The sequence below is a fragment of the Pleurodeles waltl genome, chromosome 12, assembly GCF_031143425.1.
Source record: "Pleurodeles waltl isolate 20211129_DDA chromosome 12, aPleWal1.hap1.20221129, whole genome shotgun sequence".
Lineage (NCBI taxonomy): Eukaryota > Metazoa > Chordata > Amphibia > Caudata > Salamandridae > Pleurodeles > Pleurodeles waltl.
In genome coordinates this window covers 610668010-610685689 of record NC_090451.1, presented here as the reverse complement: position 1 = coordinate 610685689, position 17680 = coordinate 610668010, and the positions used below count along the sequence as shown (strand labels likewise).

The following is a 17680-nucleotide window of genomic DNA, read 5'->3' as shown; positions in this document are numbered from 1 at the left end:
GGACTCAGAACTGGACCAACTGCACTGGTTATATGCTTGCATATTACATCACGTATGCCATGTGAACATATAGCTTTCATAACAACCCTTTTGGCATCTTAAATAAGATGATTTGTCAGAGCACAGTACATGGTGGAGTGGTGAGTTAAAGTTAAGGTTGCGTGGTGAGTAAGGTAACAACACTGTGTACAGAGGTGTGTGACGTATAGTCATTTGAAAGTGGTGCATACATTTACAATTTTAGTTATAAGTAACACTCTATATGGAGGTCTGCAACATACAGTAATTTGAAAGTGCTGCATAAATGACATCTATAACTTTAGAATTTGAAATGTTTGTGTTGTTTAAGCGAGGTTTGTATGGAAGCAATACATATTTTTTCCATACTATTGCTTATCCCTAACTTTTGGGTTTTTCATTTAATGTAAATGATTTTAATTTAAATTTTCATTCTCATTTAAATGATTTGATTGTAAATTATTTTTATTTTTTAATAAAAATGTTTTTGAAATCATAGTGTTGAATGTTATTTATTAAGATGTCATTAATTGGAGTGGCGTACAGTACAATGGAGGAGAGTTTTGCAATGTTGTAGAGTATTGTAGAGTGGAATGGCCTGCATTAGAGTACAGTGGAGTGTGATAGAGTCTGATACAGTGTAGTAGAGTGTTGTAGAGTGGAATTTCATAGAGCACAGTAGTATGTTGTACATTTGAGTTATGTAGAGTAAATAGTTGGACAGTGGTGTAGGGTGAGGTAAAGTATCGTACAGTGAAGTGGAGTAAGGTCAAGTGGAGTAACATGACATAGTGTGGGTTAAAGTGTAATATGCGTGTTAGCGTGTCATAGAGTGGCCTGAAGGGGATTATAGTGTAGTGGCATAGAGTACAGTCGAGTAAACTGTTATAAATTGGAGATGCATCACACTGAGTAGAGAGGAGTGCTGTGTCATAGAGTACTGAAAAGTGTTGTATAGTGGCCTAGAGTATAGTTCAATCGAGTATACGGGCACAAAGCAGAGTCTAGATTTGGGCAGTGTAGTGAATGGAGATAAAGTGAAGCAGCGCCTTGTAGAGTGCCAAAAAGCTTTATAGAGCAGATTTATAAAGAATGGAAGAGAGTGGAGCTCCGTAGAGTGGTGTTGCAAACTGTCTGGTGGAGTAGCATATAGTGGAATTCCATGGAGTTTAGAAGAATGGATTCGCATATAGTAGAAAAGTGTCCAGTGGAGAGTTGTACAGTGAAGAGGCACACAGTGGAGTGTGGTATATTGGATTAGCATAGAGGGGAGTGACCTACAATGAAGTAGTGAAAAGTTGCGTAAACTGTTATAAATTGGAGTGGCGTCTAGTACAGTAGAGTTGAGTGCTGTGCCATACAGTGTTTCATAGTGTCAGAGTGTTATGCAATAGAGCGTGTGGGCATAAAGCTGAATACAAATTTAGAAGGTGGAGTGTAAGAGGATAGAGTGAAGTAGAGTATAGTAGAGTGGCATAGAGAATAGTAGAGTTTCTTCGAGTGAGTTATATATAGTGGAGGACAGTACAGTGTAGTGACATAAAGTGGAACTGCGTACAGTGGAATAGCATACACTGGAGTGCCATGGAGTTTCATACAGTGAAATAGAGCAGAGTGCTGTGATCTACAGTGGTGTACAGTAGAATAGCATATATTTGAGTGGCGTAAAGCTGGGTGGTGTACAATGTAATAGCGTACAGTGGAGTGAGGTACAGTGGAATAGTGTAGTGTGTAGTACAGTGGAGTGGCATACAGTGTAATAGCATGGAGTAGAGTGACACAGTGAAGTGGTGTACAGTGGAGTGGTATAGCGTGTAATAGCATATAGTGGAGTTGAGTGGAGTGGAATCCAATTGAAAAGCATAGAATGCAGTGTTGTAAAGTAGAGTGGCGTACATTATAGTGTTGCAGACTGGAGTAGTGTATAGTGCATTGGCATACAGTGGAATAGTGTACAGTGGAGTGGGGTAAAGTGGAATAGCGTACAGTGGAGGGTAGTAGAGTGGACTGGCACATAGTAGAATAGCATACAGTTAAGTAGCATACATTGCAGTGGCATAGAATGGAATAGTGTAGAGTTGAGTGGTTTGCAGAGGAGTATGGTAGACTGGCGTGGCATACAGTGGAGTGGGGTAGAGTGGAATATCATACAGTGGAGTGGCATACAGTGGAGTTGCATTCAATGTAATAGGGTAGAGTCTATTGTCATAGAATGAAGTGGTGTACAGTGTAATAGCCTAGAGTAGAGTACAGTGGAGTATACTAGATCATTTTACAGTGCAGTGTAGTGTAGTATGGTAAAATGGAATACCATAGAGAGGAGTGGTGTCCAATGGAATAGCATAGTGATGTAAAGTGTATTGGTGTACATTTGAGTGGTGTACAGTGAAATGGCATACAATGCAATAGCTTATAGTGGAGTAGCATACAGTGGTGTGGCAAATACTGGAGTGGGGTACAGTGGAGTAGCATAGAGTGAAGTGTCAAAGAATGGAATGGCATATAGTGGAATAGTGTAGAGTGGAGTGCCATACAGTGGAGTGGTGTAGAGTGGAATAGCACATAGTGGATTAGAGTGGAGTTACGTACAGTGGAGTGGTGTACACAAGAGGCGTACAGTGGAATAGCTTAGACTGAAGTGGTATATAGTGTAGTGCTGTAGAGTGTAGAAGCATACGGATGTAGTTGAAATTATAGGGGATTGTATATTATGGTGTGCTGCGTAACATAAGACAATGGCTTGTGCTGCATTGTCTTTCTATAGATGTTCCAAGCAAAGTTGGGAGATGCATGGTGGCCTGTCGGTGTTGGGTAAAGTTTATGTAAGTATTGCGCAGTCCTTGCAACATTATGTGTAACACAAGAGTAACCCAGTAGAATCACAAATCTGTTCCCTACTGAAGTTTTGGGCCATGGTGTACCACTGTAATTTAGTAGTATGCCGAATTACTTGGGGGTGACACGCCAGTGTTTAATTGGCTAATGACTGCCTTTACAAAACTAAAAGGAACAGATGATGGACAGAATGCTGAACAAATCAAACATTCACCCCCAGTCACAGATCCAGGTTTAATCCATAATTTCTTTGCTCACAATGCCACAACTGTTTGAACCCAGCCATATGTAAATCAGTCTTGACCCTGTTCCCCATGGTAACAGTCCAGCCCAAACTGCCAGGCCAGGTCCTCTCTGGACTGGAAACAAGCATCCTGGAACCTGTTTCAGGGTATAACCTCTCACTAGCAAGGCTAGCTTGAATCCAGTGTCACAGTGACCACAGGACCCATGTCTGGGCATACCCTTCCCTGTTAGAATGGAAAAAAATAAAAGAACTGATGATGGACGGAATGCTGAACAAATTAAACATTGACCCCCAGTCACAGATCTGGGTTTAATCCATTGTATTTTTTGCTCACCACGTCACCCCAGTTTGGACCCAGCCATATACAAATCAGTCTTGACCCGATTCCCCATGGGAAAAGTCCAGCCCGAAATTCTAGGCCAGGTACTCCCTGGACCAGAAACAAGCATCCTGGAGCAGGTTATGGGGTATCACCTGTCATCAGCCAGGCTAGTTTGAATCCAGTGGCACAGTGAGCACAGGACCAACATCTGGGCTCCCCTTCCTACTTAAGGTTACTAAAGCAAAAGGATCCGATCATGATTGGAATGCTGAACATATCAAACATTTGCAGTAAGCCTGGGCCTTGGAAGATGTGGTTCCTGGGACCAAAATGTGGCCCGGGGAGGTGGGCCTTGTACCCCTTTCACTTATGTAAAATGTGACAGGCACGGGGGGATGCGGTCTTCGGGGCAAAAAATGACCCAGGGGTGGCATGCCCCTCTTGAGTTGGCTGCCTTTCAGAGACTGAATGCAGGGTGTTGGCGGCAGGGACTGGTATCAGGATAGGCCCTGTGGGCAACCACCGATGTTTTTAAAAAAAACGTAGAAATTCAGTAAAAAAAACAAAGGTTAAAGGGAAGTTATAGTTAGATTTAGAATTTACACACAAAACAATGGAAATTCAGCAGTTATAGTTAGTTATCTCAAGTAACTGTAACACATGCCCTAAACTGGAGAGGGAGCCAGCCGGCATGCTTTGAGGACCCAGCTGGCTGAGCTCCTTGCCACCCACGAGTCCCCCAACCATGATCAGCAGCTGTTCCCTCCCCACTCCAATGGAGGAGGCTTCCTGAGGTGCTCGGAACCCCAGGGGAGTACCCAGATGTAGCTGGGAGTCCCATACCGGTTCTACGGGACTGCTACATCACCTATACGCAGCATTAGTGGAGACCAAAGTGGTCGCACTGATTAGCCTACTACAGCTGCAATAATTATCGGCCGCGGCAGTGAGCTTCACAGGGCTGGTGCCCCTTGCTGGGCTTTTCACATCGGGGGTCTGTGGGCCCAACGAGCCCACCTGTGGTGGCTCAGTGAGGCCGGTGCATGGAGATCACCTTTCCCCACGCTGGACTGCACTTAAACATGGCGGCACCACTTTGTTTGCAGTAGCCGCATTGACATTCGCCGTGGCTGTGGCGGTGTAATGATATTTGTGTTTTTACCACTGACTTCACTTTGCACTTAGCCTAGCAGCACACCGTCACATTAGTGACCACCAGCTTCATTATGCCTATTGACTTTATTGTAGCATTAGCCACCGCCACGTTAAAAGCTGCAAGTATTTTTCTATACCCACGTTATACAATGTGCTGATGTTTTTATTCTGCATGTTTGCCTGTTCTTTCTCACCAAGGGCTTAGGCTGATAAGAATGTACTAGGATGATGTTTATGGTAGACAGTGAATGGTTTTGTTTTGAGAGAGGGCACCTTGGCCAATTCCAGACGTGTTCTTTTCAAAACTGACCTGAAGTAGCCAGCCTTTTTTAATAATAAACTTACGTAGTGGGAGGAGGTTTCTAGAATCCTCCTCTCTTGTTCGTTTAAAGTATATAAGAGGCTGAAACCGGATAGACCAGGGAGTGACTCAGATGTCGGACATGCTCAGAATGCTGAGGTGTGTCATCCTTCCCGTGAGGATAATTGATCTCTCTCTCTCCACAATGGATTCTGGCATCTGGCGGTCTGATGCTGATAAGGAGGGAGATGACGCAGATTTACCCGTGCCTCATGGTGATGCATTTTTAATTATTGTTATCTGCTTTGCATTGTGACATATATACATGCATATACAGTAGATATACATTTGCTGTGTATATTGCAGTGGAGAATCATTTGTACATGTTTTTATTCATTGCTGTGACCATTTTTAAACGTGTGCTTTCAGAAGGCTAATCTCCTCTACGTACCTTGCAGGTATGCAGAAACGGATTTGTTTTGAGAGAGGGCACAATGGGATCTTGGCCAATTCCAGACGTGTTGTTTTCAAAACTGACCTGAAGTAGCCAGCATATTTTTTTACTAAACTTACGTAGTGGGAGGAGGTTTCAAGAATCCTCCTCTCTGGTTCGTTTAAAGTATATAAGAGGCCGAGACCAAATGGACCGGGAGTGACTCAGATCTAGGACATGCTCAGGACGCTGAGATGTGTCATCCTTCCTGTGAGGATAATTGATCTCTCTCTCTCTCCATGATGGATTCTGGGATCTGGCGGTCTGATGCTGATAAGGAGGGAGATGACGCAGATTTACCTGTGTTTCATGTAATGCATTTTTAATTCTTGTTATCTGCTTTGCATTGTGATTTTTTATATATATATATATATATATATATATATATATATATATATACATTTGCTGTTTATATTGCAGTTGAGAATCATTTGTACATATTTTATTGCTCTGACCATTTTTAAATGTGTGCTTTCAGCAGGCTAATCTACTCTATGAACCTTGCAGAGTGATTTAATAAATGTCTTCTTTAGACTAAGAAGCGCATTCCAGAGATTTTTTGTAAGTGCATGAATGTTTCATCTTGGTCATTAGTGAGCCAAAACAGGTGGTGAGCCTGATGGGGCTGGTGCCCCCTCATTATCTTCAATCGGTGGGGCCCTGCAGGCCTATGGGTACCCACAGCACCACCTGAGGCAGAGTGATGGTGGCCCTGTGTGGAGCATGTTGACGACAAGAGCCCTTGTGCCTCTTTACACTGGCCTGTGGTTGGGGCTCCCCACCCTCTCTGGATGTGGAGGTGAGCTGGGTGTGGAATGTTTTGGCCCCCAAAGCTGCTATTTCCCTTAGAGGGTGGAGCCTGATGCAGTGGCTTCTGTATTGTTGTCTTGGCTTGGAGTCCTTCTCTCCCTTTTGCTGTGGGGCCTGTCTGGACATGGGGTAACGGTGTAGGACTGACGCAGGGCACCCTCGTTCTTGCCCCCTACCTCTTATCAACACACCTTTCCTCGTGCCACTGATAGAGTAGTTGGGATTTCTGATGGCCCCATTTCTGACACTCCCTGGATGCCCCCCCCTTTTTTTGGTGTCGTCAAGGGATAGTGATAGAAATGTATAGAGCGCACAGCTACTCAAGAGTGTCCCAACGCTACACAGTCTATGAAAGAAACAGATGCAAGTGGCAACTTACTATGAAAAAAGCCAGGTCTTAAGCCTTTTTTTAAAGATAGCCTCAGCCACATTCATGTAGTAATACTTACATGGTCAGACGTACACATGTAGGTTATTCATAAATACACACAGAAGGTTTAATTTTTTTTTAATATGTAAAATATATAGGTATACTATCATAGGTACCCTACCTATAATCCTCTTTACATACTAAAGCATATCTGTATTATTTAATTAAGGAGCACAAACCCGCATAAACACACTCATCTATACATATATATTTTATATACCATGTCATGCATCATACTTATATCAGTTACACAGAAACATATCTATTTTATATACAGTATAATTTTAGTAAGGATGATATATATATGTGTGTGTATATATATATATATATATATATATATATATATATATATATATATATATGTTCGATAGCATGTGTAGCTGCAGATACACATGCTGTGCATCTGGATTCCGACATCTAGTGTTGGGCTTGGAGTGTTACAAGTTGTTCTTCCTCGAAGAAGTCTTTTCAAGTCACGAGATCAAGTGACTTCCCCTCTTCAGTTCCATTGCGCATGGGCATCGACTCCATTGTTAGATTGTTTTCTTTCCGCAATCGGGTTCGGACGTGTTTCCTCCCAAAAATCACACCTCCAACAAGCACAACTACAACCGTATTTAGGTGCGATACTAAATACTCAACAAGCTCTAGCATATCCAAACACACAAAGGATACAAACTGTTCAAAATCTAATTCCACAATTACAACCAAATCAACAATACACTGTAAGATTTGTCATGAAAATTCTAGGAATTATGGCATCCTGCATTGCGACTGTCCCACACGCAAGATTAAACCTGCGGCCCTTACAACAGTGTCTTGCACAACAATGGTCACAGGCACACAGTCAACTCCAAGATCTAGTGTTGATAGACCACCAAACATATATGTCCCTTCAGTGGTGGAATTCTACCAATCTAATCAAGGGGCAGTCATTTCAAGACCCTGTGCCTCAGACCATAATTACAACAGACATATTGCTTGGGGAGCTCAACCAAACAATCACAACATTCAAGGACAATAGGATGTCAAACAGAAACAGCTACACATAAACCACTTGGAGTTTTTAGCTAGCTTTCTAGCCCTCAAAGCTTTTCAACCTCTTCTCACACAGAATGTTCTTATCAAAACAGACAACATGACAACCATGTATTATCTCAACAAACAGGGAGGAACACATTCATCCCAACTGTCCCTCCTAGCCCAAAAAATTTCGAAATGGGCAATCCACAACCAAATTCATCTATTAGCACAGTACATCCCAGGGATAGACAATCAGTTGGCAGATATCCTCGGCAGAAATCACCAACAAACTCACAAATGGGAGATTCATCCTCATGTAGTTCAAAAGTACTTTCAAAAGTGGGGAACACCAAACATAGACCTGTTCGCAACAAGCAAAAACACAAAATGCCAAAACTTCGCATCCAGATGCCCTCAAGGGCAATGCTCTATGGATCAATTGGTCAGGGATATTTGCGTATGCTTTTCCCCCTCTCCCAAACCTTCTGTTTCTAGTCAACAAGTTGCATCAAATGTCACTCACCATGATACTCATAGCACCAACATGGGCACGTCAGCCGTGGTACACAACATTACTAGATCTATCGGTAGTACACACTCCAAACTCCCATGCAGACCAGATCTGTTGACACAAAACAGAGAGCAAATCAGACATCCAAATCCAAAGCTCTCAATATAGAAATGTGGCTCCTGAGGTCATAGAGTTTCGATATTTACAACTCCCATCAGAATGTATGGAAGTTATTAAACAAGCAGAAAACCCACTACTAGACAGTGTTATGCCAACAAATGGAAAAGATTTGTATATTACTGTCAGTCTAAAAATATAGACCCTTTTACGGCATCAATACAAGATAATGTATGCTATTTACTTCATTTACAAAAATCTAATTTAGCATTCTCTTCCATAAAAAAAATCTTACTGAAATTTCTGCATATTTACAAAATATACAACAGCTCTTTATTTAGAGTTCCTGTCATCAAAGCTTTCATGGAAGGCTTAAAACGCATAATTCCACCCAGAACACCATCAGTTCCATCTTGGAAATATAGTGCTTACAAGACTTATGGGTCCATCATTTGAGCCAATGCACTTGTCAAATTCAATTTCTAACATGGAAAGTTGCCTTCCTAGTGGCAATTACTTCTTTAAGAAGAGTAAGTGAAATCCAAGCCTTTACTCTTGAGGAACCTTTCTTCCAAGTACACAAACATGAAGTTGTACTAAGAAAAAAAGTTTCTACCAAATGTTGTATCACCATTTCATATTAATCAAACAGTGGAACTGACAGTCTTCTTTCTATGGCCAGATTCTGTGGCAGAAAGAGCTCTACATACATTGGACATCGAAAGAGCTTTAATGTACAATATAGACAGAACTAAACCATTTAGAAAGACTAAACAACTCTTTGTAGCTTTCCAACAACCACATACAGGCAATCCTATATCAAAACAAGGTTTAGCTAGATGGATTATAAGGTGCATCCAAACATGTTATATCAAAGCAAAAATACAGCTTTTAATTACTCCCAAAGCACATTCTACACAAAGGAAAGTTGCAACAATGGCATTTTTAGGGAATTTTTAGGGAATATACCAATGGCTGAAATATGTAAAGCAGCTACATGGTCAACACACATACATTCACTAAATACTACTGTGTAGACTTATTATCACAACAACAAGCCACAGTAGGTCAAGCTGTTCTAAGAACATTATTTCAAACAACTTCAATTCCTAAAGGCTAGCCACTGCTATTTTTTGGGAGGACAAACTGCTTTACAGTCTATGCACAGCATGTGTATCTGCAGCTACACATGCCATAGAACGGAAAATGTCACTTACCCAGTGTACATCTGTTCGTGACATGTTCTGCTACAGATTCACATGCACCTTCCCTCCTCCCCGGAAGCCTGTAGTTGTTTAAGTTAACACATTTGTACATACATTTACATTTGCATGGACATCTCTTACTTTTACCTATATACTCTACCACTCCTTCCTTTGCCCTCTGCGGGAAAACAATCTAACAATGGAGTCGATGCCCATGCACAATGGAACCGAAGAGGAGGAGTCACTCGATCCCGTGACTCAAAAAGACTTCTTCGAAGAAAAACAACTTGTAACACTCCGAGCCCAACACTAGATGTCTGAATCCATATGCACAGCATGTGAATCTGCAGCAGAACATGACACGAACAGATGTACACTGGGTAAGTGACATTTATACCCATACTTTCTTCTTACATCCGGAAGTACAGCACTCCACAAGCGAGGAAAGTATAAAAACAAATGTATTTCTTTGTCAAATGTTATTATTATATTTTCCACATATTTCATATCCACTCTTTTATAGCAGGTTTCATCATTTAATTGCCTGTATGCTTCATCCATATAGTCCTGTTAAAGGCCAAATCACAACATTGCCTCCCTTAACTGAGCTCCTGATTACTACTTGTGAGTTATTTGACAATTTCTGCAAAGTTTTTGTATAACTATTTTTAGACTTTATAATTTTCGTCATTTCTTTCAGTCTTAGTATTTTCAATTCTTTAGTTACTGTTTCCGCAAACTGGTCTATTAAATCTCCACAATAACCTGGTATAGTTTTTGATCTTGGTCTTAAACATGATCCTCCTTCCTCGTCTATTTTTACACCTGCTTATTCCAATTTCTCGACTATTCTCATCTCATCAATAGATTCCATAGCATTCTCTTCTAACTCCCATAATTCTTTCATCAGAGAAATGTCTTCAATTAATAAATTATCATGATCATAATTTGTGTCTTGTCCAGTTTGTTGCAATGATTTCTTTTAAGTTTTTGAATTTTCATCAATTTTTATGTTCTCACAAAAAGGAAAATGTTTATTCTACTTTGCACATGCTCAGATCCATTGACCTCACAAAATGATAGTCCCAATGATAGATTCTTTAGGTCCTCTTCATCCAGTATACACTTGGATAAATTAAGAACGGTCTTATTGTCCATCAATATTGCTTGTTGCTTCAGGTAATTTTCTCTTGTTCTTATATATGAGTTCTCTTACCACCTCGTCTCTTCTTCCTCTGCCTCTTCCTTTTGACCTGCCACTTCCTCGTCATGGTCTATGATTGGTTCTCCGATCTCTTCTTAAAAAATCAAATTCTTCTTTCAAGGTGGTATGTGATTTCATTCTTATCGATTCGTCTGCATCTGTATCTGAACTTTCACTTATATCAAAATTTTTACCTCCAATTGTTGAATTCAACTCCTTCATATGGGACCCATTTAGTTTCTGTCTTTTTTTTTTTTGCAAACGTGTAGATCTGTCCTGTTTCATAATCCATTTTATCTATATTGAATTTACACGCTTTCTTTTGGACAATGTCTTCCTCTGCTTTTCTCAATCGATCATCCATTGCTTGATTTAAAGGTTCTACAAGTTTAGATAAATGGAACAACTAAATCATAATTTGGCTGAGATATATAGATGTTAAAATTAGGATAGAAAATGGAAAAATGGAGACCACTGTATATAAAAAGCCCACTGCGGGAGCTAGCATATTACATGCGGCTAGTTTCCATCCTCAACCTTTAAAAGAAAGTATCCCTTTAGGAGAGCTATTAAGAGCCAAGAGAATATGCAGTATGGAAACAAATTTTAATACAGTGCAACAAGACATGATGGTGAGATTAAAAATGAGAGGCTACTCTAATGCAACATTAGAGGCAGCCAGTAGAAAAGTGAATTCATGTCCTAGAGATTCCCTCCTATTTAATGTAGAAGAAAATGAAAGGAAAAAGCGGAAGAAGGGACAAGGAAGTTATAGGTTTATAATGAAATATAATACTGCAAATACACAAGTAAGAAAGATATTGCAAAAACATTGGCATATGTTGAAAAGTGATCTAGTGATGGGTGCACAAATACTGAAAAGATCACAGTTAACTTATAGAAAAGGAAAATCTATGAAAGATGTATCGGTGAAAAGTGGCATTAGAAAACAAGAAACAAGTAATACTTGGCTAAACCAACAAAATGGATTTTATAAATGTTCCAAATGCAAAGCATGTAAAAATTGAGAGAACATCAAATCATTGGTGATGGGACGCAAAACAGTCCATAAGATCAGGGGATGATACACATGCAAAAGTGAATTTGTAATATACATTTTAAGATGTAGTTGCCCCAAAATGTATGTAGGAAGCTCTAAGTTACAAGCTCATTAACACATTTTACAACATTTAAGAGCTATCCAAAACTAAGATGATACCTATACGGTTGCATGCCACATTCATGAAATACATGATGGCAAGGTGGATGTGTTAAGATATAGTGTGATAAATGGGATAGCAAAAGATATCAGAGGAGGAGACAGAGAAAAGAAATTGAGGACGCTAGAGTCAAGATATATATTAGCCCTTGATACCAAGGAACCAAATGCACTCAACAGTAGCGAAGAACTTTATACACATTTGCAGTGAAACCAATATGTCTTTAGATGTAGTGAGAAGAGGGTATGCAAATGAATAAAGAATAGAAATAAAAATGTAATTGGAAAACACTTAGGTCATGCTTTCAAGAAATCCATTACAATAATTTAGCAGTTGGTTACAATAACATATCAATATATATTATATTTATGGAAAGGTCATTTGATACAAAATGGAATGAAAAACTCAAACTACCTTTGGACTCATACAAAATGCGTTGACAGTCAGGAATATATATATTTACATGTTACAGACAACATTTAAATAAATATGAATTTTGAATACACATTTAAAATAGTAGAATTATGTTTGTGATAAATGTTATAAATCAAGTTTGGGGAGATGGCTGATAATTATGATCTCCACATTATATTTAAGAAATGTCTTTATTGGATTATAAATACTAAAGTGTCTATAGAAGTGGAAATCATCGCAATGTAAGCGATATAGACTTAGAATACGGGTAATTATGTGACCGTCAACATTGTTATGTTTTCTGTTCGGGTGTTTTCACAAATCATATTTTTGTTAAAATGATTGAAAATCATTGTTAATAGCAAGAGATATTATTCTAAGGAATTTAGAAATTGATAGAATGAAATATTTAAGTGAAAAAAATGTCTTTATATCTACTGAGTGTTGTTTTGCTAAAGCGATCATGTGATATATAAGGAAACAAAACATGACGATCATCAGGTTGACAAAGGCAGAAATGCCGAAACGCATTCCTGTGCGTCAATAAATTTGTTTTTATACTTTCCTCACCAGTGGAGTGCCGTATTTCTGGATATAAGAAGAAAGTGTGGACTTATAGATGCGGTGGCGCGCGTCATCTATTCAGCACCACCGGCGGTTAGGTGCGGGAAGGTCACGCCGTATTGAAGTGCTTGTCATATATATATTTATATATATATATATATATATATATATATATATATATATATATATATATATATATATATATATATATTTTTATACATATATGTGTGTGTGTGTGTGTATGTGTAGTTGGACACTCACAGGTTTGCCCATATATGCATATACACACTAGCACAAAAGCCTATGTAAATGTAATACTTTCCATGATTCACCAACATTCAGTAAGGAATAGTTCTGGAAACTTTTTGTAGAGATTCGTCAAACGAGTGCTAAGTCATTAAGGTGTAATAATAGGAAGAATTTCTTTCTCTGCTAACTCTATCGATCTATCCAATTACTGAAAGAAGCAAAGGCCAAAGTAACAGTATAGTTAGGTGAAATGTTCAGTAATGACGTAATGTTTTAAACAAAAAAAACAGAAATTCACTCATTATCTCAAGTAACTATAACTTGTGTCTTAAGGTAACTCTAACTTGCGCCCCTGCCATGTATAGTATTCTCATCAATAATTTCATTGCAAGTGTTGCAGTGATATTATCAATCATGTCATAGAAGATGTCCTAAGTGATGTAATATGGGGATAGTTAACAGTGCATGGCAAGGGTCATATTCATTGAATCAAGTAGGGATCACACACCAGATCTAAAATGGGTGCAGATGTAATGCAAAAATGTTTGCATATTGTTGAATATCATGATGTCAGGCAAGGGTTATATATCCTTGTTAGACCTGACAGCCTTAAGGTGGTCACCCCTAACTTTTTGCTTGCCTCCCACCACTTTTGAGATACTGTTTTTGCTGGTTAGGGCTAACCAGTGCTAAAGTACATATGCTCTCTCTCTTTAAACATGGTAACATTGGATCACACCCAATTGGGCTATTTAATTTACTTATAAGTCCCTAGCAGAGTGCACTATATGTGCCCAGGGATTGTAGATTAAAAGCTACTAGTTGGCCTGCAGCACTGATTGTGCCACCCTCTTCAGTAGCCCCTTAACCTTCTCTCAGGCCTGCCATTGCAAGGCCTGGGTGTGCAGTTTCACTGTCAATTCGACTTGGCATTTAAAAGTACTTGCCAAGCCTAAAACTCCCCTTTTTCTACATATAAGTCACACCTAAGGTGTGCCCTAGGTAACCCCAAGGGCAGGGTGCTGTTTAGGTAAAAGGCAGGACATGTACCTGTGTAGTTTATATGTCCTGGTAGTGTAAAACTCCTAAATTCGTTTTACATTACTGTGAGGCCTGCTCCCTTCATAGGCTAACATTGGGGCTGCCCTCATACATTGTTTGAGTGGTAGCTGCTGATTTTAAAAGAGTAGGAAGGTCATATTTAGTATGGCCAGAATGGTAATACAAAATCCTGGTGAAGTTGGATTTAATATTACTATTTTAGGAATGCCACTTTTAGAAAGTGAGCATTTCTCTGCACTTAAATCTTTCTCTGCCTTACAATCCACGTCCGGCTGGGTTTAGTTGACAGCTCCTTGTGCATACACTCAGACACACCCCAAACACAGGATACTCAGCCTCAATTGCATACATCTGTATTTTGAATGGGTCTTCCTGGGCTGGGAGGGGGGAGGGCCTGCTCTCACACAAAGGACTGCCACACACCCTACTGGGACCCTGGCAGACAGGATTGAACTGAAAGGTGACCTGGTGCACTTTCTAAGCCACTCTTTGAAGTCTCCCCACTTCGAAGGCACATTTGGGTATAAAAACAGGGCCTCTGCCCTACCACCTCAGACAGGGCCAGATGTAGCAATATTGCAAATTGCGAGTTGCAATTTGCAAGTCCTTCCGACTCGCAAATTGCAACTCGCAATTTGCAATGGAGAACGGTGTCTCAGACACCGTCTGCAAGTCGCTATGGAGTCGCAAAGACCCACCTCATTAATATTAATGAGGTGGGTCGCAAATTGCGGCCCCATAGCGACTTTGGTCACTCGCAAACATGGAGGCCTGCTGTAGTCAGCAGACCTCCATGTTCGTGACTGCTTATAAATAAAGCAGTTTTTTTTTTTAAGTGTAGCCCGTTTTCCTTAAAGGAAAACGAGCTGCACTTCAAAAAAAATCCAAAACCTTTAGTTTCGGTATTTTTTCAGGGCAGGTAGTGGTCCCTTGGACCACTACCTGCCCTGAACAAATAATTTGTGGTCCATTCACAAAGGGGACCCCTTCCAATTTGCGAGTGGGTTACCATCCACTTCAAGTGGATGGTAACTGCGACACCATTTGCGACTGCATATGCGGTCGCAAATGGTATTGCATACCACTGCGAATCGCAAATAGGAAGGGAACACCCCTTCCTATTTGCGATTCCGAAATGCATTTTGCGAATCGGTCCCGACTCGCAAAATGCATTTCTGCATAGGAAACTGCGATTTGCGACTCGCAAACAGTTTCCTACATCTGGCCCACACTTCCTGGAGAAGAAACCTGAACCAGAACCTGCACCCTGACAAGAAGAACTGCCTGGCTGCCCAAAGGACTCACCTGACTGCTTTCTGAAGAGGACTGCTGCCTTGCTGTTGCCCTGCTGTCTTGCTGCTCTCTTGCTTTGCTGCAGAAGTGCTCTCCAAGGGCTTGGAGCTTGCCTACTGTTCCCTGAAGTCTCCGGATCAAAAAGACTTGTCTCATGCAGCTGAAATCCCAGTGCAGTGAAAATTTTACGCACGCCTGCCAATAACGATGCACAGCCTGCTCGGAACGACGCAGCCCGACTTTGCAACAGAAGATCGATGCAGCGCCAGCGACACGGCTGGAACTTCAACACACAGCCCTACTGGATCGACTCAAGCCGACTCAGAACGACGACGCCCGACTTCCTTAGAGGAATCGACGCAGCACCTGCCGTGCGGAAGAAAATTCCACGCATCGCCTACCGGAAACGAAACAGCCCTTGTGACTTTGCTCTGCAAGCCCAGGATTCCTGGCATCATCCCCGGGCGTTTGAAAACCCTGCAACCCGAAGAGGATCCAAGTCTGCGTGCCGAAAATTGACGCAACGTCTTCCCTGCGTGGAAAATAACGACGCAAGTCCCTGTGCAAAGGGGCGAAACCGACATACACTCATTGTCTTCCATGCATCTCCTCCTCTAAGGTCCTGTGCGAGGATTTTTCAACGCAAACCAGGTACTTTGCCCTGCAAGAGACACTTGTTGTTTCTAGGAGAACTGACACTTTTTATTGCTTTTCCAGTAATCTTTTACCTCTAAAGACACATGATATCACTTTCTGTGATATCCCTACATATGCTTATTTCATCTTTAATTGTTTTAACCTGCATTTATTCAGATAAATATTATATATATTTTTCAAAACACTGTGTGGTGTATTTTTGTGGTGTTATATTGTGGTATTGTATGATTTATTACACAAGTACTTTACACATTGCCTTCTAAGTTAAGACTGACTGCTCAGTGCCAAGCTACCAGAGGGTGGGCACAGGATAATTTGGATTGTGTGTGACTTACCCTGTCTAGAGTGAGGGTCCTTGCTTGGACAGGGGGTAACCTGACTGCCAACCAAAGACCCCATTTCTAACAATCCTCATAAATAAATTAAATTGTATCATCGTAGATATTTTAAATGTTGTGCATCCAAGTGAATGTTCATAATGAGGCCCAAGTGGACAAATCTCGAATCTCCACGTCAAGTCTGCTATAACCAATGTTTATTCTTTAATGAAACAAACTACCCATGCACATCATACATGTAAAACTCAGGCTGTCCAACACTAGAGATAAACCCAGTAACAAAACAGTGAAAAAACAAACAGCAAAGTAACAAAAGAAGAGAAATATTCTTATCTGTGTTGCAATCTGCTGACATGCCTTGTGAATCAGAAGAAACGTTATGGGAACCAATCATGATTGTCCATCATGACTCCTCAAGTCCCCCCTTTAATTCCTCCTAGAGTAAATTCAAACATCTAAACAGATTACAACCCAGACAGAAACCAGATGACAATGTGCAGAACCCAAGTTGAACCCTGGGCAGAACCCAGATGCACCTTGGGCTCTTCTTGAGTGTTAAGACCTCTAGAACTTTTCGTTTCCAAGTCAATAGTGTATTTTTGACAGTTTTTTCCTGACGTTTTAAGTCCTATTACCTTTCCTGCTATTCCAGGGTATCTGTTAAATGGCAATACATTTTAATTTAGATCTGTCCCAAATTGTACCTCTTTGAAGTGTCTCACTACAGGGTAATAGGGGTCATTATGATCAATGTCCCTCATGTGTTCCAAAATATTTTACTTAGCCATATGGATGCTGCTCCCCACATATATTTGTATTGCATGTACATGTTAGTATATAAATCATGTATTTGGAACTGCTTGCAAGAAACTGCTCAGTGTTTCTGCTGCCTCTACCATGGGGACCTCCTACAGCTTCACACTACAACTGTTGATACACTTTATCTGCTGCAGAGGTAAAAATCGTTCAGTTTATGTTCCCTAGTTCAATTGGTGAGAGTGATATCACTATGCATCAGAAAGTTTCTGAGGGACTGACCTTTAAGACGTGTAACATTAGGCTTGTCGCCTAACACGTCGCAAAGAGTGGGGTCACACTTCAGAATGTTCTAGTGTTCCAATTTTGTGGATCACTCTCAGTACTGTTTTAGAACAAGCATTATATGTCATGACCATGCATTTGCTTTCAGAAATCTACATATCACTGTCTACC

At 40.4% G+C, this 17680-nt stretch overlaps 1 protein-coding gene across 3 annotated transcripts in view; it reads left to right on the top strand.

Moving 5' to 3' along the window:
* LOC138267607 (SLAM family member 9-like) overlaps nucleotides 1–17680 on the top strand; it is a 345225-nt gene that overhangs the window by 71458 nt on the left and 256087 nt on the right. The gene's annotated exons all lie outside the window — the stretch shown is intronic.